Source organism: Rattus norvegicus, chromosome 11 (assembly GCF_036323735.1).
Source record: "Rattus norvegicus strain BN/NHsdMcwi chromosome 11, GRCr8, whole genome shotgun sequence".
Taxonomy (NCBI): Eukaryota; Metazoa; Chordata; class Mammalia; order Rodentia; family Muridae; genus Rattus; species Rattus norvegicus.
In genome coordinates this window covers 52,414,329-52,437,712 of record NC_086029.1, presented here as the reverse complement: position 1 = coordinate 52,437,712, position 23,384 = coordinate 52,414,329, and the positions used below count along the sequence as shown (strand labels likewise).

Here is a 23,384-nt window from a genome sequence, read left to right as displayed (position 1 = left end):
TGTTGTTCATATGGGGTCTCAAGCCCCTTCAAGCTCTTTCAGTCCTTTCTCTGATTCCTTCAACAGGGATCACTGAACTCAGAGTTCAGTGGTTTGCTGCTGGCATTTGCCTATGGATTTGCTGCATTCTGGCTGTGTCTCTCAGGAGAGATCTACATCCGGTTCTTGTCAGCCTGCACTTCTTTGCTTCATCCACCTTATCTAGTTTGGTGGCTGTATATGTATGGGCCACATGTGGGGCAGGCTCTGAATGGGTGTTCCTTCTGCCTCTGTTCTACACTTTGCCTCCCTATTCCGTCCCAAGTGTATTCTTGCTCCCCTTCAAAAGAAGGAGTGAAGCATCCACATTTTGGTCATCCTTCTTGAGTTTCATGTGTTCTGTGCATCTAGGGTAACTCGAACATTTGGGCTAATACCCACTTATCAATGAGTGCATACCATGTGTGTTTTTCTGTGATTGGGTTACCTCACTCAAGATGATATTTTCCAGTTCCATCCATTTGCCTATGAATTTCATAAAGGCATTGTTTTTGATAGCTGAGTAATATTCCATTGTGTGGATGTACCACATTTTCTGTCTCCATTCCTCTGTTGAAGGGCATCTGGGTTCTTTCCAGCTTCTGGCTATTATAAATAAGGCTGCTATGAACATAGTGGAGCACGTGTCTTTGTTATATGTTGGGGCATCTTTTGGTTATATGCCCAAGAGTGGTATAGCTGGGTCCTCAGGCAGTTCAATGTCCAATTTTATGAGGAACCTCCAGACTGATTTCCAGAATGGTTGTACCAGTCTACAATCCCACCAACTATGGAGGAGTTTTTCTCTTTCTCCACATCCTCACCAGCATCTGCTGTCACCTGAGTTTTTGATCTTAACCATTCTGACTGGTGTGAGGTGGAATCTCAGGGTTGTTTTGATTTGTGTTTCTCTTATGACTAAAAATGTTGAACATTTCTTTAGGTGTTTCTCAGCCATTTGGCATTCCTCAGCTGTGAATACCTTGTTTAGCTCTGAACCCCATTTTTAATAGGGTTATTTGTCTCCCTGCAGTCTAACTTCTTGAATTCTTTGTATATTTTGGATACAAGCCCTCTATCAGATGTAGGATTGGTAAAGATCTTTTCCCAATCTGTTGGTTGCCGTTTTGACCTAACAACAGTGTTTTTTGCCTTACAGAAGCTTTGCAGTTTTAACCTTAGGAAATTTTACAATTATAAGACTCATGTAGGACCTGTCGATTTGCAGGTTTTTAAATTCTTATTCAACAACAGATGTATTTTCTTTCCCTTCATTATAAATTTTAAGCTTTAGCTTAAATTTTTCATTTCCTAACAATAAATACTCGAATTTCTTCTGTACTTTCCATCTCTCTGTCCAGTTTTGTGCTGTTCTCTTTATCTTCATGACACATTAGTACAACATCTGAGGTAGTTTTTAATTTAGGTAATTTCAGGAATTGAGAGACATATCTAAAGTTGATAGTGCATACTGAAATTCCAGATTTCTTGGGTTCAGCTTTTAATAACACTCACTTTAAGAAGCATGAAACCACCTGTGTCTCCATCTACAGTGGTTTCAATGTATTTCTTGGGTATACATGGGCATCTCTTCATTGTGGCACACATGCACAGGAAATATGGTTTAACAGGAAATTTTAAAAAGATAAAAATTTTCCCATTTCCCAAATTTACTATTGGCAATTCCCAGACATTGGATATTAAATCTCTGAGATTAATCATGTTCTACACTGCAGACATTCTGTTCTTTCCATGTCTAAGGCATTTTGATATAGGCTGCTGATACAGAGTAGTGCAGGATATAATCTATTACTCAGAGCAGGTTACACTTCAATTGACAATTCCTTTTACATTGCTATCTCATTGACATCTTGTGTACTCTGTTCTCTTCTAGGATTGTGGTTGTAGGACAGAATTGGTCAGGCAATTACTGTGTAATGCCATAGATCATTATATGATATCTAATACAATAAATTTATTTATTTATAGATCATTATATGACATCTAATACACTAAATCTTTTATTTAAATGTCAGTTTGAATGTTTATCAAAAAAGGCTAAAGAGATAATTGTAACATGTGACCAATAACTTTGATTAAATAAAGGAACCAACAGAGGTGTTTTAACAAAAGGAGAGAAGGGAATTAAAATAGTGGGGCAATATTGGCTATTATCATTTGAGAAACAGAAAAATTGAAGCTGGAAAACATGGTATGATATGCATTGTGAGAAGGAAGGAGAATAAATGACACAATCTAAAAGTATAACAAAAAAGATTGAACCCCCAAATATAATCAGGCCACCTGAAAACAAACCACTCCATAAGACAAAGTGAAAAGCTTCTTGACCTAATGTCAAATGTTGTTCATGTTCATGATAATGACCCATAATCTCATGTAATCAAGTGTTCTTTCATATTTGCTGTGCTGGGTTTGTACATATTCATGTTCAATTCTGGGCTAAGTATATACCACCAGCATGCTTCTCCACTACCCTTCAAAACTAGTGATGTAAACCCGTGTTCTTTTCACCAAAATTTTTCCTTGACATAAAACTGAACATTTTTCCCTATCTACTATTTGAATTTGAGCATTGGAATACATTTTTCTTTTGAATTCAGTCCTTATTTCACTACTCTTCTGATTGTGGTATTGCTGTGTATTTTGGAAGGCAGCATTTGCCTCATAGCTCATCTGAATCAACATACTAATGGCTATGACTAGATAACCCTAAATTCTATCTCACTTTGTACAGGCTAATATTATGTTTTACAGAAATGCTAGGAAGTCTTCGGAAGATGCTTATTTTTACATAGGAAATACTAAATTTTTTAAATTGTTCATGGCAAAGTTGAGTGACTGACTTCTGAACTTACAATTATAGATGTGACAGCTGATTTGAACTTATTTTCAAAAGGAGGAATCATAGGTGATGGTCCATGATTTATCAGCTTAAACAGAGCAAGTTATGGAGTAAAAAATGATTACACAATCTTTTGAAACCATAATTTGGCCTATGAAGTAACACTTACTTTTTCAAATAAAATGCTTCTGCATATAAGTTTCTAGAGTGCTAGTAGTGATGTTACTGTATAGGTAAATAAAAATGTAACAATCTGTAGCATAGATGACTTAACACTGTGCATATATGAGTGTGTGTCTGTGTGTGGGGGGCTGTATATGCATTCACATAATAGAAAGCTTCTTTATGGATGTCCACATGACTCTAATGACAAGAGTATGACTTTGGTTATCTCCCTCTATCACTTTCTGCCCCACCTCGCTGACACATACAATATCTCTCTCTCTCTCTCTCTCTCTCTCTCTCTCTCTCTCTCTCTGTCTCTCTCTCTCTCTCTCTGAACTTAAAGTCTACTATTTTGGATAAATATTCTGTCTAACAATCTCAGGGGCCACTATTCTGCCCTATATCACAATGCTAGGTTTACCAGTTCTCATTAAAATGCAGAGGTTTGACATGTGTTCTGGAGATTCTAACACATATCCACAGTGTCATCATACTTACACAGTATGCATTTTAGCAATTAATCCTTAAAGTTAACACCAAATCAGCATTAACACAGTTTAAAGCTATATTGCAGGTCTTTGAACAGTCTACAATAAAAACTCACTGTTAGGTTTCCAGAAAGAATACTGAAGTGAAAGGAGTAACAGTCATCATAGATGATAGTGGGGAAGTATTACTTTATGTAGAAAAGAAAGAAAAAGAGAAAGAATAAAGAAATCAAACAAGAAAATTGAAGGAAGAACAGAAAAAAGACCTTAGAATCCCTTCTGGAGATTTAGGCTCAAGCAAGGAGTTTAAGCCACAAATATGCATGTACTTTCAGAGCCAGAAAACAAAACAATAGAACAGAAATGAGAATAACAAGAAACAATGGGAAATGCAACAATTATTATGTGACCAAAAAAGGGGAGAAGTATTCATTTTAATATATTAAGGTGAAAAAGAACACACAACTCTATATGTTTGCAAACATACCTTATGCTGAACTTAATGAGGTAGGAGGATAGACCTGGAAGTGAAAAAAATTTATCGGGTTAAAAAAGATACTTGGACAGGGTCATTTTTACAGTTTTTACTTATGTCTATGCTTATGAATCCTAATTGCATTCTAAAGTCAAGACAAGCATAAGGATCTCCAAAGGGAATTAAAAATATTTCCCAATAAATCCTTTGTTGTAGCCTACTTTAATACTTACTTCTTGATATTTATAGATTATATGTACTGAATCATATTTTATATACGAATGAACATATCGCACACACCTCTGGGACAGTTCTTGAGCAATGAGTAATTATATGGTATTTCATATTTTTCCACATCAATAAACCATGTATAGTTTTCTTTCAACATTCCAGTTATTTTTAATTGTGTCTGTGTTTGTGTCTGTGTGAGGGGATGTGCGTATGAGCACAGATGCATGTGGAAGATAGAGGAATGGTTAACCTTTGTCCTGGAGTTAAAGCAGATTGTGAGTTTCCCAAAGTAGGTGCTGGGAACCTAAATTAGTGTTCTGGAAGAACAGCAAGTGTTCTTCATTGCTGAACTGTCTTCATGAACCAAAATCCTGTGCTTTAATCCCTCCTCTCTAGTGTGCTTCGTTTGTTGTTTGTTCAATTATTTATACTGACTTCATTCTTCACATGCTATAACCTCCACTAATTCTACTATCTTTATTTCATAACTGTGGTCTGGGGATTATCTAGAAGAACAAGTGAGGGATTAAAGAGTTTTAGAAATAAGAAGAGGAATACTAGCTTCAGGAACAAGATTTAAGACAGCAGGTGCTACATTTGCACAATGTTAGTGATGGACCACTGTTCCCATCAACAGATCAGACATCAAAAACTTATGATTCTTTTTCAGTCAACACCACGTCTCCCTACCTCCAAGTTGAAGAAATCTCACTTCTTGACTTGGTTCATCTCTCATATATCAGGGAAGGAGTTAATCTGCAATACAACTGGCTATTTAAAGTTCTTTTTGCTCTGAAGGGCAATTCATTGAGTCGCTGCTCTAAACTTTGCTTCCATATCCCCTCCTATGGATTTTTTTCCCCTTTTAAAAAGGAGTGGGAGCATCCACATTTTGGTCATCATTCTTATTGATCTTCCTGTGGTCTGTGGATTGCATCTTGGATAATTCGAGCCTTTTGACTAATATCCACTTATCAGTGAATGCATACCAAGTATGTTTTTCTCTGATTGAGTTACCCCTCTCAGGATGGCCACCAAAACTAGATAAGATTGATGAAGCTAAAAAATGCAGGCTGAAAGGGACTGAATATATGTCTTCTGAGAGACACATCCAGAGCATGTTCAATAAAGAGGTCAATGCTAGTAGCAAACCACTGAACTGAGAATAGGACCCTCATGGGGGTAGTTAGAGGAAGTATTGCAAGAGTTGAAGGGGCTTGCAACTCCCTAAGAACAACAATGCCAACCAACCAGAGCTTCCAGGGACAAAACCACTATCAAAAGACTATACATGGACTGACCCGGGGCTCCAACTGCATATGTAGCAGAGAATAGCCTTTTTGGGGCACCAGTGGAAGGGGAAGCCCTTGGTTCTGCCAAGGTTGGACCCACAGTGCAGGGGAATATGGGGGGCAGTAAGGGGGTTGTATTGGGGGAATAACCGTATGGGGGAGAAGGAAGGGGAGGGTAGGGGAGAGGAGGGGGACTTATGGACAGGAAACTGGAAAGGGATATACCATTTGAAATGTAAGTAAAGAAATATATCTAATAATTTTTTTAAAAAGTTCTTTTTGCTATTTTATTTTCTGTCTTTTCCTGATAAAATCTGTCTCATTCATCAAAGTTAGATGAACAATGACTGTAGTGAATTGTTCCCTTCATGACCTAGAGGAATATTTAGCATCAATCTCTATGAAATATCTTCCCTCTACAATAAGCAATTACTGATTTTGATTTCTTGGAATAATTAAGAGAAAGAATTTATCAGGTCATACCATTTCATATATATTTTAATGAATATTAAAATGTATTAAAATTATAAACACTTTTTCTTTATTCTACTATATCAATAATAAATACTACAGCTTTTAATATATTTCCAACTCTATAGGCTTGGTAAAGAGTCAGTGAGTTCTTGTCAAATAATTAAGTGTATATGTAAGAAGATTTAAGTATGAAGCTACTAAAATGTATTATAGGTGTGTGTGTATGTGTGTGTGTGTGTGTATGCGTATGTATGTGTGTGAGAGACTACAGACTTAATAAAGAAATTACAATATTTTACTTGCATTTATTGATTTGCATTATACCATAATAACATTTGTTTTCCTCATAATGTCAAGGGTTAAAGCCAATATTTTTAGAAAAAACATATTAAAAAGAAATAATACAACATGTTTATTTAATCAAATTTTACATAATATGTATTTCAGGGATGAAGATACAAATCCCCAGAAATAAATGCATTTTCATATGAAAGACATAGAGGGATACAGTTTTAGAGACTGATTTCAGTTAGTATAATGCATTGTAAAGGAAAAAGGGGAACAAAGGAAGGTGGGTGGAATATCAAAATCTTTACTCCTAAAACCTTCTAATCTACTTTAGCAAAAGTACTCAGGATGTCAATGTATCATATAGGAGTGTAATGTTTTAAATGCTGATACTAAAAATATATACTTATTATAAAATGACTTTGGAATTTTTCATGACAATATATTACTTTATATAAAGTAAATCACTACAGCATTCAATCTTAATTATCCCTGGAATTAATGTCAAAATTTATCTTCATGATATGGTGAAATTTGTTAAACCTCCCTATAAAATATTACTTTCAATAAAACAACAACAATGAAAACTTTGTTGATTTTTACCATGATCAAGTTTTCCAGGATCTATGAAGCAGTGAGTATGTTATTTATGTATTCAGAGGGCAGTGGAAAAAGACAGTTCATTTTACTTCTTCAATTGTCACACATGGCCCATAAATGGCATTTACCATGACTGCCTGTACCACTTGAACCTAGGTGTACTCTATAAAAAAATGTTCAATACTTTATAGAAAAAAATTCTTCTCTGGCACTCTAATGGGTCTCTTTTTCTAAAGAAATAAAAAAGGGTTTAATGTTGACAAAAACTACTGTTTTCCCTAATTAGTTGGTTCTAAATCCAAACTGCACCTATGTCTGTCCTGTCCCTTTCTATCAATTCTGAATTTAATTCACCCAAGAATGAGGTTTATTTGATTCAGTGACCAAAACCATATTCTTTCAGAGTGTATCATGAGAGCTCATGGACATCAAACCTTCCCATACTGTAATTAGAACCACACTATCACCAATACAAGACTTAAAATATTTCTAGACTGTGCTATGAAATATCTTAGAAGTTTTTCTGAGTAGTGATGTGCTTTTAAATTGTAGCACCACTTTCCCAAGATTGAAAAAAATTTAATCAAGCAAACAAAGAAAAAAACTGTAATTCTTTTTTGGAAGTGTTTCTTGGTTTGTATAGTGATATAATGCAATGAAGATTTATTTAAAGGTCCCAATATCATAAAACTGAATGAAAATATAAAAAGTATATATATAATACATATGTGTATACATGTATTTGTATGCACATTTTGACTAATATATATATACATGTGTGTGTGTGTGTGTATAGACAGATAGACAGACAGATCAGAAAAGAGAAGGTTTGCGATATGGCATCAACACAATACTACCATGCTATTCAGCATGCCAAGCATGTTTCTCGCTGCCCTGCTGTGTAAGAGCAGCTGTAGTTTCTCTTGATGCTCAGAGTCAATAACCTGCCAGGATGATGTCTTCTTTTCTTCCCTGCTGGTCCCTTGGCAAAATGCCCAGATATTTGAGTAGAGGCCTTAGCTTAAGTTTAATTCTTCTTCTGTTGACTAGTAGAAGAGGTCTTCCGCTGGGAATCAAGACCTTTAAATCTTCTCAGTTTAGAATGCAAAGGCAGGAAATAAATTCCCCTGATATATGACAACAAGTGGGAGTAAACATAAGTTCTTGAACTGCAATCCCTCTGTTACCTGGCTTCTATATACTACCTGCTAAGCAGAAGCAGTCTCATGTAATTGCTTTACAAAATGGTGACCTCTACTTTCCTGGAACTACCACAAAACAGATTCTACAATAATGCTTGACAGTGTGCTTCTCTTGCCCTATGAGAACTACAGATTCTTGAATTTAGCCTATGCTTATGTGTAAAATCTAATAATTAATATTCAGTACATAATTTCTGAGCCTAAAACAATGGGTTTTGTTTGACAATATACACTGCTCTTGCTTAGGATATGAATTTGTTCTCTGTATCCATGTCATGCAGCTTAGAATGTCATATAACTCCAGATCTAAAGAATATAATTTCCTTTTCTGGACTCTGTAGATACTTTTACTCATGCATAAATGAGCACAATACAAACACCCACACCCACACATGCCCACGCACATGCACACAAATACATACATGTAAACACACACATACATGCACACATGCACTCACACATACTTAAAAATTAAATAATTTTTTTTGTTTTTAAAAATCTACTTTTACCTTGCATCAAATTAATATTTTCCCCATTTGCGAAGGAAAATATTTATTTAGAGGAAATAACATTTTTTTAACAATTAGGTCCAAATATAAGAGAACTCAAATTTGTAAATATATATATACATATATATACATATATATGTGTGTATATATATGTGTATATATATTTAATCATATATTAAAGGTATCACATACCATTACACATTGAGAGCGAGAGACTTTAATAGACTTTTATTTCAACAATGGACAAGTCATCCAGACAAAAGTAAACAGATAAATATTTGAGCTAGCAGGTACTATAAACCAAATTCACCGAAAAGGTATTTACAGAACGTTTCTCCCAAACAGTAAATAATATATATTCTTCTCATCACTTTATGGAGCTTTCTTTGAAAAACAAGAACAACAATACCAGTCAATCAGAGTTCCCAGGGACTAAACCACCATCCAAGGATGCATATTTAACAGGAGATAGCCTTGTTGGACACCAATGGGAGGAGCCCATTGGTCCTGCCAAGCAAGGCTGGATCCACCACTATAGGGGAATGTCAGGGTGGGAGGCAGGAAGAGGTAGGTGGTTGGTAGGGAGTTGCCCTCAAAGAAGAAGGGGGGATGGGATAGGGGGTTTATGGATGGGAAACCTGAAAATGAAATAGCATTTGAAATATAAATTAAAAAATCTAATAAAAACTAATTGGAGAGATTTCATGCTCTAGAAGAAGCAAACCAAGAGGAAGAAGGCATAGTCAAACTAAGGGCACATATCAATAAAATAGAAATAAAGAGAATAATATGAAGAATCAATATAACAGTTTTTTTTCAGAAAATCAACTAGTTATAAAAATTTTCATACAATCTAACTAAAAGATAGAAAGTTAACAAGATCAGAATAAAAGTTTGACAAGACAACAGACACAGAGGAAATCCAGAGAATCATAAGGACGTCTTTTAAAGTCCTGTATTTCATCAAAAGGGGAAAATATAAATGAAACAGGAAGGTTTACTGCAGAATTCTACCAGACTTCCAAAGAGTAGTTATTGTCTATATTTCTTGAATTATTACACAAAATAAAACAGAAGAAACATTGCCCCATACATTAATTGAGGTCACAGCCACCTTGATAACAAGACCTCATAAAGACTCAATAAAGAAAGAGAATTGCAGATTAATATTCCTTTTTAATGAAAAATTTAAATAAAGTACCTGAACACTGAATTATGGAGCACATGGAAAACCTTATCCACCATAATCAAGTAGGTTTTATCCCAAAGATGCAGAAATGCTTCAATATTCAAAATTTCTGTAAATGTAATCCAACACATAACAAGCAGAAAGAAAGCCATACATACACATGATCATTTCATTATATGCAGGAAAGACCATTAGCAAAATCCATGGCTCCTTCATGAAAAAAGCCTTGGAGTAGTCAGGGATACAAGAGACAAACCAAAACATAATAAAAGCAATTTACAGGAAGCCAATAGCCAACCTCAAGTTCAATGTAAAGAAACTCAAAAGAATTTCCTAAAGACAGGAATTTGAGGCCATTCACTCTCCATATTTATTCAATACAGTATTTCAAGTTTTGGCTAGAGCAGTAAAATGACTTGAATATGTGAAGGGATCAAAACTGGAAAGGAAGAAGTCAATATATCCATATTTGTGGCAGAGATGATAGTACATATCAGTCACCCTAAAAATTCCACCAGGGAACTCCTACAGCTGATAAACACTTTCACCAAAGTGTATACAAGATTGATTTAAAAAAAAAACAAACTAAGTAGCTCTCCTATACACAAATGACAAATGGATGAAGAAAAAAATCAGGAACCCTTTTCATAATAGTATCAAATAGTATAAAATATCATGGGGTAAATATAACCAAGCAAGTGAAGGACTTTTATGGTTAAACCTTCAAGTCCTTAAAAAAAGAAACTGAAGAAGATATCAGAAATAGAAAGATTATTCTATGCATATGAACTGGTAGGGTTAATGTAGTAAAAATAGCCATTACATCAAAATCCCAACACATTTTTTTCCAGACCTTGAAAGGATAATTCTCAACTTCATAGCTAAAAACAAAACAAAACAAGCCAATAAGCAAACAATATAACAAAAAAGAAATAAAACCAAGACAAAACAAATGGATAGCCATAAAATTCTATATAATGCAGGAAATGCCGGAACTATCACTACCCCTGGTTTCTAGTTGTACCACAGAACTCTAGTGAGAAAAACCAAATAGTAGTGACAGAGAAGTTGTTTAATAGAACTGAATTGAAGACCAAAGCATAAATTTTAACATATGTGAGCACCTGATATTTGATAAGGAAACCAGAAAAACACATTGAAAAAAGACATTATCTTCAACAGATAGACTGGACAAACTGGTTGTCTCTATGTAGAGTGATGCACACTGATCTCTACATGGATAAACCATCAACATAAAACCAAATACACTGAACCAAGTTGAAGAGAAATTGAGAAATAACCTTCAATACATTGTCACGGGAGATAACATTCTGAGTAGAACAGAGATAATACAGACACAAAGATGAACAATTAATAAATGAGACTTCATGAAGCTGAAAAACATTCTGTATGAGAAAAGACAACGTTAACTGACAACAAATAGAACAGAATAGATTTTTACCAAGTCTACATCCAATAGAGGCTTAGTATTCAAAATATATAACGAATTCATAAACTAGATTTTAAAAAGACTACAAATAATTTAAGTAAAATTAGGGTACCTGTCTACATAAATATTCCCAACTGAAAAATCTCAAATGGCAGAGAAACACATAGTTCTTAGCCAGGATTACAGTACTAGAAGAGCACACCTAAAAAAATAACAAAAAAGCAGTTGGTTATCCCCACAATGGTCATGCCACTACAGGACATCTTGCCATTCAGGTTGTTATTATACTTCACCTGGTTAACAACAGGCTACGATAATGTTGCCTTTTCATCTCCCATCTTAAATCACATTCACCATTACTCATTTTTCTTGGTAATTTATAAAAACAAAGTATGTGGTAAGAAATTATGTTTTTAGATAGGGTATATTTTTTTAAAACTCAAAATGCTACTTGTAGATACATGTAAGAACATATAGGCTAGTCTCAGCATCATTGGTTTCTTTGACATTGGGTTGTTCACCAATGTCAGCTTCTACCTCCCTCATTAAGATTTAAATAAAGTCTTATTTTATTCTTTTCTTATACATTACAACCCAACCAGTTTTGTCTTTCTTTGCTCCTCCCAGTTTCCTACTGCCATCTTCCCTCTCACCGTATTCTACTCATCCTCTATTTTCCTTCCAAAAAGAGCAAGCCTCCCAGGGATGTTGACTAAGTTTAGCACAGTATTGTTCAAATACAAATAGAAATAATAAATAAATATATGTTTCACGTCCTTATTTGTCAAAGAGGTATGAATCAAAACAAATTTAAGACCCCATTTTACACCTGCCATAATGGCTACTATCAATAACACAAGTGACAGATCATGTTGGAGAGAATATGGAGTAGTGAAACGTTCCTCATTTCTGGTGGGCATGCAAACTTGTTCATCTAGTTTGGAAATCAATTTGATAGTTCCTCAAACTTAGAACCTGTCTTCTTCAAGTCCCAACTCTACCAAACTTGACCATATACCTCCAAATACTTCATTCTTCCACAAAACACTTCCTCAACCATGTATGTTGTGGCTTTATTCTTAATGGCCAAAAACTGGTTACAACCAACTTACCCTCAATAGCAGAATGGAAAAAGAATTTAGGGTGCATTTAGACAATGGAATGTTATTCAGCTATCTAAAAGTGAGGAAGACTTCCATTGCTTGTGGGAGTGTAACCTTATTACACTCTGGTCATAAGTTGGGGGTTTCTCAGAAAATTGGGAATACATCTACCTCATGACCCAATTCAAAAGTTGTTCCATTGTACCACAGGACACTTTCTCAACTATGTTCACAGCAGCTTTATTTATAATAGGCAGAAACTGGAAGCAACCAAAGAATGAATGAAGAAAATGTGGTGAATGTACACAATGAAATATTACACAGCTATTTAAAACAAAGGTGTCATGAAATTTGCAGGCAAATGGATGGAACCAGAAAATATTCTGAGTAAAGCAACACAGACTGAAGAGGACAAGCATGGTATGTATTCACTCATAAGTGGATAGTAGTCAAAATGTACAGAATACCCATGATATAACTCACAGACAATAAGTCACAAAAAAGACAGAAGAAACAAGGTAGAATGTTTCAATTCCACATAGAAGTGAAACCAAATAATCACAGGAGGTAGAGCAAGGGAGGAATCTGGGTGGGAGACAAGAGAAGGAGGAGAAACAGAGGCAGGATTAAATATGTGTGATAATGCGAAAAAGCCCAGAGTACAAGAAGAATCAATGAAAATATGCAGCTGTCTGAGGTGGGGTTGGGGATAACTTCTAAAAAGTCCCAGAGACTTGTGATGTGAGAGACTTCTACTATTCAATGGGGATGATCTTAGCAGAAATGCTTAACAGTGGGAAGATGGAGCCTGAAGACACCAGTTCTATTTGATAGACAAGGTCTCCAGTGGAGGGATGTTGTCATCAAAACACCTTCAAAATTTTTGACCCAAAATTGTTCCTGTCTAAAAAAAACTGCAAGGACAAAAATGGAGCATAGACTGACGGAAAGGCTATCAAGTGAAACCAAACTTAGTATCTGTTCAAAGGGCGGGCAACAAACACTGACACGGTTACTGAGGCTATATGCTCTATCATCAGCTTACTGAAACAGATGCAGAAACTTAAAAGCAACTATTGGATTGAGATCAGGACCCATATGGAAGTGCTATGTGAAAGATTTAAGGAGCTGAAGGGGTTGGCAACCTGATAGAAAGACCAACAGTGCCAACCAACCAGGACCCTGGGAACGCTCAGAGTCTAAGCCACCAATCAAAGAGCACACATGATCTTGGTCTGAACCACTGCCACCCCAACACATTTCAGCAGAGGATGGCATTCTCTGGCCTCAGTGGGAGAGGATGTTCCTAATCCTGTAGAGACTTGATGCCCCAGGCAAGGAAGATGCCTGGTAGAGGGGTTAAAGTTGGGAGCACCCTCTCAAAAGCAAAAAATGGGGATGAGGACGAGGCGAAGAACTCTAGGAGGTGGGACTGGGAAGGGGAAGTGTTTGGGCTATAAATAAATAAAATAATTGTTTAATAATTAATTTTAAAATGGCATGAAATTTGCAAGCAAATAGATGAAACTAGAAAAAAGAATCATACTGAGTGAAGTAACTCATTTGGATGGTGGTATGGAAAACCAGTCTGGGGGAAACTTTTTGAAATCAATGAAGGTGACCCTAATGAGATCTCATAATAATGAAGTATAAGAAGCCTTACCTGAAATGTCTTGCAGCCAGGCAAGACTTCTAGTAGAGGGACTGGGTTGCATTAAATTTATTTGTTGGCCAAGAGGATCCAGCAATCAAATCACTCAGGTTGATTCTAAAAATAAAGGTTGCTTTCTACAAACTGATAGTCTTTCCCTAATGCCAAGAAAATGGGGCACATAACTTGGAAATAGCTAATGTCTGATTTAACTTTAAGCCCACTCCACAAGATGAATCCTATATCTTATAGTTCTTGGGAAACCAAGAATCAAAGACTACATAGCCCAGAGCCTGAAGGTAAAACTGAACAAAATTGGTCTAAAAATTAATAAAAGATTCCTAATGATATTCTGAAACAGTTGTAGTTCAGGACCTTAGGCCTTATTCAGTCATCATCATCAAGGCTTTTTCTGGCAGTATTTGAGAACAGATGCTGAGATAGGCTTTCACATATTATTCATAGAGTCTACATTCCAATTAAAAGTCCCCTATTTCATAGTTCATGGAATCCTACAGGAGAGGAAGCAGAAAATAATTGTAAAAGTAAGGAGAAGTGGAGTACAGCAGAAGAATTTGGCCTTCTCAACCAACTAAACAAGGTACATATGAACTCATAAAGACCGAAGCAGCAAGAACAAGACCTATATGGGTCTATACCAGTCCTCTACTACATATGTTATAGTATTAGTACTATAGTCTAGTACTATAGTCTAGTACTATAGTATAGTACTATAGTATAGTACTATTAGTCTAGTAATTTTATGAGACTCTTGACTATGAGAAATGATGGATCTTTTATTGTTTTGTGTGTTCTTGGTATCCTTTTCTTCCTGTTGGATTTGCATGTAAAATTTTGATACTCAAGTTTTTCCTCTGTATTATTATTTTTTATGTTTGTTTGTAGTCTCTTAGAAACCTCTTCTTTTCTTCTGAGATACCAAAATTGATAGAATATGGAGTCCACACTCCATAGGAGGAAGACTGGAGGAATTGAGAGAACTATAATCAGGGTGTAATGTATGAGAAAAGAGTCTACTTACAATAAAAATAATAAAAATTTACTCACTTTAAAATGCATGGCTGCTTCTTCCAAAGACTCAAGGGGAGCTGACCATTTGTGTTTGTTACTCTTCATTTTTACATTAGTAGCAGCAGCAGTATTTATTACTTGATTCATAATATGCTGTGAAATATATCCTGGGAGGTCAGTAACAGATGGCATTATCAATGAGCTGAATCACCCTGTCTACTGGGATATTTTATGCAGTTCTTTCAATAAATACTCATAGATTGAAGAAGATATGTGATTAAATGACTTTCATGTTTGTAGAAAAAATAAATGTTAAACAAGAAAGTCTCATGTCATAGAACAATTACTCCAAAGTCTAGCTAGAATTTCTTATATGTGTTTAGGGATTTGGTAATGTTAGAAACTTAGAAAGTAATCAGAAGCTTCGGGAAACCTTATGACTTGATATGTAGTGTCTCATATAGGCTCATAAGTTGAATTCTTAGTACTTGGTGTTTGTATAATTTTGATGATTCTATAAACATGATGAAGTAAGTTTGAGATAGAAAGTGTAGGTCACCAGGGCATTTTTTGGAAGGCCATGGTCTGCCCTTCTTTGCTTTATACATTCTGTTCATAAACATATGAAGAACTCTATCCCATTCACTGCAATAATGTTATGCACAAGTTCATTAGATCAAATTACCATTGATTTATCTAAAACTATAAACTAGCTAGGCACTTTCTCACTTGGGCTATTATTGGCAAATATTTGGCCAGAAATATGATAGTTTTTAAACTATACAATATATTATAAGTTATATTTACTTTTTAATGATGAAAAACTAATGTTTTTGTAAATTTTAAAGAATTTTGTAGCACAAAACTAGCTTTATGAAATTAAATACATATAAATATGAATTTGTAAATATATATAATATAATTTAAAAGATATATGGAAAGTAGAATTATATAAAAACATTGTGGGATGTGTATTTAATATAAATGAGTGTATTCAGATATAGTAGAGCAAGAAAAGGCATCATTCTAAAGTCTCAACTGATACCTACACCAATCTACATGGAAACCAAATGGAGCTATCAACTCTCACTTGTTCCTTAGTTATAAGTAGCAGGTTATATATTTCTCTCCCATTCGTGGTAGAAAGTTGACTTGTTTGATCTTGTGTAGACCTTGTGTAGGCACGACAGCCTCTATGAGTTATGAGTGTAATATCCTGGTTTGTTCAAAAAACATTGCTTTATCTCTGGCTTTCTTGGCTTTTATGTTTCTTCTCCTATTTCTTCTATGATGCTCTCTCACCTCTGCAAAAGTGATGTGATATAAATGTTACATCTATTGCTGAGAACCCCGCAGGGACTTATTCTCCTTAGTTTAACCAGATCTAAGTCTCTTTGATAACCAATATCCAATGCACATTAAGAGGCCTGTGATTTGCACTAATGTATATGTATAGAGATGCTTATTTAGAGGTCAATTTTATTTTATGTCTATTTAGCAAAATAATGGTAGTAGGTTCATTCTGGGGTCTCTACAATCCCAGTCATGGATTTTACATAAAAATTACATTAACAGATTTGTGGCTCCTTGAATAGATTGGGTCTTTCTTAAACCCAGGTATGGACAGAAGATTTTCTTGTCTTTTTAGGTCACATGTTAATATAACTTGTGGTACACAAGTAAGAGCATTAGCAATGGCCTGTGATGTTTCAGTGGTCTCTGGGAACTGCCTGTTGAACAACACAAAGGAAGATATTAAATATCTGACATTGGTAATTTTCTGTAATAACCAATGGGTTCTAAGTGAGTCTTTGATCCTCCTTTTGGGTGAAACTACTTAAAAATTTTATACATATACTTATTGAGCTATTAAAGGTAATTGTTTTCATATGGCTTCTTCAAATATTTTTAATGTTATCTATACTCTCCCTATTTCCTCATGCATAAAACTCAGAACAAAAGCCTTGAACAAATACTTTCTGATAAATAATAGAGTCTTAAATTGAAAGGAGATAGAATTAATCTTAAAATATCAAGATTCATATCAAGTATCGAAAACTAAATAATAAAATTTTCTTTAAGAAAATAACGAGGAAAAACCTTGAAATCTACTAATTTTGAAACTAATCTGTGTTGTAATTTTCTGAGAAAAGATTTCAAAATATGAAGAGCTTTTGAGAAATGAACAACAATCTATCTCTATTGTATGTCATTGGCATTTATGAGAAAGTGGCTCATAAATAAATAAAATGCAATGGCTGAATGTGCATTAGAGAGAGAGAGCATGCGCGCACGAGAGACAGAGAGAGAGAGAGAGACAGAGACAGAGAGAGACAGAGACAGAGACAGAGAGAGACAGAGAGTAGATAGATAGATCAAAGATGAAATAACTTACTTCCTTTAATATATCAGAGATCTCATCTATACAAATATGCATATCATTCACACTTCATCAAAGCAACTACTCTTGACAACAGATGGAGAGCACTAAAGAAAATTACGACCGAGTTGTAGAGTTCTCAAGCACAGTCTGAGTGGATATATCAACAAAGCAATCTGGCATATATATTGCAGAAACAGAAGATGGAAAACTGTACAGAGCAGAGGATTGGCACTCTGCTTGGAAATTGTGTCTTAGAGGAATGTCAGAAGCTACTGTCATGAAGTCTCACCCACATGGCTGCCCAAACATGACCTGATTCAGAACCACACAAATTGACATGTCTAAATCGATAGAGAAAAGCAAAGAGACATCACCTCTACACAAAGAACATGACTCAATTAAAGAATGTTATAATTGAGAGAAAGAAATTTCCTCAAGAAGAGTGCAACAATTGGTTATTTAATACCAAATTATCGGCCCTGAAAACAAGCAAAAAAGTAATCTTATATTGACTGAGCTAGACACACTTAGAAATATTATATATTATCATATGTATTATAAATTATAAAATATCATATAATACACAGTTTCTTATAATATAATGGTAAGTATTTAAATATGTATAAATAAATATATTTTATATTTAGATTATCAACTTATTAAAAATAAATGAATATCATATATTATATACATATATTTATTGTGTGTGTATGTGTGCATTTAAGGATAAGTAATGTAAATAGTAATGTATTTGAAAGACACCAGGAAGGCATATACAGAGGAGAATGGAGGGAGGAAAAAGGAATGTAAATAATATAACTATCATAATATCAAGAATAAAAGATCAATATGAAGATTTGAGAGGTAACAATTTGATATATTTATCTCAGCCAATCCTTTACAGTGTGCTATATATAGTTTATCACTTCTCAACCTTTAAAAAGATTCATATATCATGCACCATCAGGAGCTTGTTAGATTTAACTTTAACTGTCATAGGAAGATAATTCTGAAATAAAATATAACAATAGGCAAGGAGCCACCTATAATTCACAATAAATGAAGCACATTAGTAATAGGATGAATGTACTCTTTTTGACCTTAAATGTTTCCTAATAACTTGACGTTTAATATATGTGAAAGAATTAGAGAAAAGTTTCCCTAATATGACCATATATTATATTTCTGGTCAAAAAAGATTTTTGATATATTGTAAAATACAATAATATATTGTAATATACATCAGTAATCACATTTACTAATTTCTATTTAGTTTACATTAAAAGCACTAAAATTGCTCTGCTAATTGTTTGAATCATAGTAGGGAAATTAAATGTTTTTTTACTATATAATATGATAATATTTATTGAATATCAAAAAACAATGCATGTTTAAATACACTTGCTATCAGGTCTCCCAGGAAAACATTGCACACCTTTAAAATAGTGATCTAATCTACTATTTGCATGCACTTACTTTCTGATACTCAGCAAAGCCATCAAAAAAATGAGATCTCAGCAACAGTGTATGCCTGTGAAGGACACAGCAGCAAGAAGACTTAAAATAGCTAGTTTGAGGTGTGTTTTACAGGCTTGACCTACATGGCCCCTTACTGCTATGAATGCTGGCACTTAGGACTTTCACTTTCATCACTTGATAAAAGCAACCTGCAAAGTAAATCCCTAATTCAACTCTCCCTGAACAACATAATGGCACATATTGTCTCATAACTAAACCAAAGTGAGTTGAATGGATAGAGGTAACTGTTTGGTCCTTATGCATCAAAGTATTTGCCACATGTGACACAGCCAGTCTAAGAATTGATTACTCTATTAATAACCCTTCATATCCTATAGCTTACAGATATATAGCATAGATCCTTCCTCCATCAATCTCTACTGCTTCTTTTGTGAATATTGTCTCATTGTTCTAGGAATCTTCACTTGCAAATGACTTTCTTTTGTTTATGGATGCAATGGAATATGAGTATCTAATCGTCCTCTTACAAAAAAAAAGCCACTATACTATGTATTACTCTAATATGTCTCCATGGTATTTAAGTACAAGATACCCTGAGACATATTTAGCACAAATGTTTGATATGCATTGTAATTAGGATCCAGACATTGTTTTGTGCCAAGGATTATCTGATGGGAATAAGATACTTGCAATGCCATTCTTTTCTCATGCTACCTACAATTTCCCTGTGCTCTCGCCTGTTCGTAGATGAATGGAGAAAGATTTTCTTGATATTTGAGTATATGATAAAACCCAATGAAAGATTCAGAAAGCAGTTTGTCAAAGATGGTATTTTCTCATGTATATTCTCTGCTCTTCTGTATTTAAACTATCATCACATTCATCTGTGTCTTTGTCTCCTCCATATCAAACCTGATCGATGTCTAAGATGATTTCAGGTAATTTTTATAAAAAAATCATGTGTTTTCTATAGTAGTCACTTTTCTACATGTAATATGAAAGTGAAAAACAGAGGAAATTCTAGGAAAAAATAAATGTAAGAAATTAGAATTAAGCAACATGAAGTTAACAAAGGAATAAAACGTGTGAGAGTCAATTATCCTTTATATAGAGGAGCAAAAGACCCATAGAAATTGGGAAATATTAAAGCACAAGCTCCTCATAGCTTATAGTATATACTATAAACTTCATAAAACAGGAAAATATTTAATTTTTAATATATTTTGTGGGAAAATTAACGGTGTCATTTGATTGAAAAAAGCCAATAATATTTTATAATAGTGCTGCTACATTAAGATGCTATGAATTTAAAGTTACATTTCATAACTTTTACTGTTCTTAATCTTCCACGTTGCTGGTTTCAGCACATCTATTTCTTTCTTTCCTTTTTTTATCATAATGATTTTTTTCCTTTTATTAGACTTTTTATTTACATTTCAAATGTGCTTCCCTTTCCCAGTTTCTTTGACATAAGCCCACTATCCCATCCACCCCTATCCCATCCTCCTCTCCTTCTATATAAGTGTACCCCTCCTCATCAACTCCCCTTTCCCAACCTCCCTTGACATTTCCTCTACACTAGGAGTCCAACATTGGCAGCACCAAGGGTTCTTCTTCCTTCGGTGCCCAGCAAGGCCATCCTCTGCTGCATATGCAGTTGGAGCCCAGGGTCAGTCCATGTATAGCCTTTGGGTAGTGGTTTAGTCCCTTGAAACTCTAGATGGTAGGCATTGTTTTCTTATGGGGATGCAAGCCCCTTCACCTCTTTCAATCCTTTCTCTAATTGCTCCAACAGGAGTCCTGTTCTCAGTTCAGTGGTTTGCTGTTAGCATTTGCCTTTGTATTTGAAATACTCTGGCTGTGTCTCTCAGGAGACATTAAAATCCATTCCTGTCAACATGCACTTCTTAGCTTCATCCAACTTATCTAGTTTTAGTGGCTGTACATATATATATACACGCCACCTGTGGGGCAGGCTCTGAATGGTAGCTACTCCTTCAGATTCTACTCCAAACTTTGCCTCCAAATCCCATCCTATGAATATATTGTTTCCCTTTTTAAGAGGAACTGAAGCATGCACACTTTGGTCATCCATCTTCTTGAGCTTCATGTGGTCTGTGGATTGTATCTTGGGTAATTCAAGCTTTTGGAATAACATCCATTTATCAGCGAGTGCATACCATGACTGTTTTTCTGTGATTGAGTTACCTCACTCAGGATGATATCTTCTAGTTCAATCCATTTGCCTATAAATCTCATGAAGTCATTGTTTTTGACAGCTGAGTAGTATTCCATTGTGCAGATGTACAACATTTTCTGTATGCATTCCTCTGTTGAAAGATACCTGGGTTCTTTCAAGCTCTGTCTATTATAAATAAGGCTGCTATGAACATAGTGGAGCATGTGTCTTTGTTGTATGTTGGAGCATATTTTGGGTATATTTCCAGGAGATTTATAGCTGTGTCGTTAGGTTCAATTTTCTGAGGAACCTCCAGAATTATTTCCAGAGTGGTTGTACCAGTTTGCAATCCTACCAACAATGGAGGAGTGTTCCTCTTCCTCCACTTCTTTGCAAACATCTGTTCTCACCTGAGTTTTTGACATCAGCCATTCTGACTTGTGTGAGGTGGAATCTCAGGGATGTTTTGATGTGTATTTCCATGATGACTAAGGATATTGAGCATTTCTTTAGGTGCTTCTCAGACATTTGATATTCCTCAGCTGAGAATTCTTTGTTTAGCTCTGTGCCCTATTTTTAATAGGGTTAATTTGCTCTCTGGACTCTAACTTCTTGAGTTCTTTGTTTATTTTGATATTAACCCTTCATCAGATGTAGGATTGGTAATAATGTTTTCCCAATCTGTTGTGTCCTAATGACAGAGTCCTTTGCATTACATAATCTTTGTAGTTTTATGAGGTCCCATTTGTACACTCTTTTTTTAAAAGATATATTTCTTTACTTACATTTCAAATGGTATTTCCTTTCCCGATTTCTGTTCATAAAGCCACATCTCCTCCTCCTCCCCAATATGAGTATTCCCCCCATCCAATCCCTTCACTGCACCACCACTATTCCCCTGCACTGGGGGTTCAACTTGACAGGACCAAGAGCATCCCTTTTCACTGGTGCCCCAACAAGGCTATTCTCTACTACATATGCAGTGGTTTAGCCTCTGGAAGCTGTGGTTGGTTGGCATTGTTGTACTTATGGGGTCGCAAGCTCCTTCAGCTCTTTCAATCCTTCCTCTAATTCCCGCAAAGGGGATCGTGTTCTAAGTTCAGTGGTTTTCTGATAGCATTGTCCTATGTATTAGACATGCTCTGTATGTGTCTCTCAGGAGAGATCTATATCCTGTCCCTTTCACTGTGCACTTTTAAGCTTCATCAATCTTATCCAGTTTCAGTGGCTCCATATATATATATATATATATATATATGGATATGGATATGTGGATATGTGGATATGTGGATATGTGGATATGTGGATATGTGGATATGTATATAATGTATATATATATATATATATATATATATATATATATATATATATATATATGGACCACATGTGGGGCAGGCTCTGAATGGGCATTCCTTCAGTTGTTGCTCTAAACTTTGCTTCCATATCCCCTCCTAAGGTTATTTGTTTCCCCTGTTAAAAAGGAGTGGGAGCATCTGTATTTTGGTCGTCCTTCTTCTTCTTGAACTTCCTGTGGTCTGTGGATTGCATCATGGTTAATTCGAGGTTTTGGACTAATATCCCCTTATCAATGAATGCATACCAAGTGTGTTTTTCTCTGATTGTGTTACTTCGCTCAGGATGGTATTTTCTAGTTCATTCGATTTGCCTATGAGTTTCATGAAGTCATTGTTTTTGATAGCTGAGTAGTACTCCGTTGTGTAGATGTATCACATTTTTTAATCCATTACTATGTTGAAGGGCATCAGGATTCTTTCCAGCTTCTGACTATTATAAATAAAGCTGCTGTGAGCATAGTGGAGCATGTTTCTTTGTTCTACGTAGGAGCATCTTTTGGGTATATGCCAAAGAGAGGTATAGCTGGGTCCTCAGGTAGTGGAATGTCCAATTTTCTGAGAGACCTCCAGACTGATTTCCAGAGTGGTTGTACCAGTTTGCAATCCCACCAAAAATGGAGGAGTGTTTCTCTTACCGCACATCCTCACTAGCATCTGCTGTCACCTGAGTTTTTAGCCATTCTGACATTGTGAAGTGGAATCTCAGAGTTGTTTTGATTTGCATTTCTCTGATGACTAAGGATGTTGAACATTTCTTTAGGCGCTTTTTGACCATTTGATATTCCTCAGCTGAGAATGCTTTATTTAGCTCTGTACCCCATTTTTAATAGCGTTATTTGGCTGTCTGGAGTCTAACTTCATGAGATCTTTGTATATTTTGGATGTTAGTCCTGTATCAGATATAGGGTTGGTAAAGATCTGTTGGTTGCTATTTTGTCCTAACGACAATGTCTTTTGC

At 35.1% G+C, this 23,384-nt stretch overlaps 1 long non-coding RNA gene across 1 annotated transcript in view; it reads right to left on the bottom strand.

Annotated features, from left to right (window-relative positions):
- LOC134480983 (uncharacterized) overlaps window positions 1-23,384 on the bottom strand; it is a 308,633-nt gene that overhangs the window by 171,114 nt on the left and 114,135 nt on the right. The window contains exon 2 of the long non-coding RNA XR_010056095.1: window positions 4,022-4,055. This is a non-coding gene — a long non-coding RNA (uncharacterized LOC134480983). The remainder of the gene's footprint in view (window positions 1-4,021; window positions 4,056-23,384) is intronic.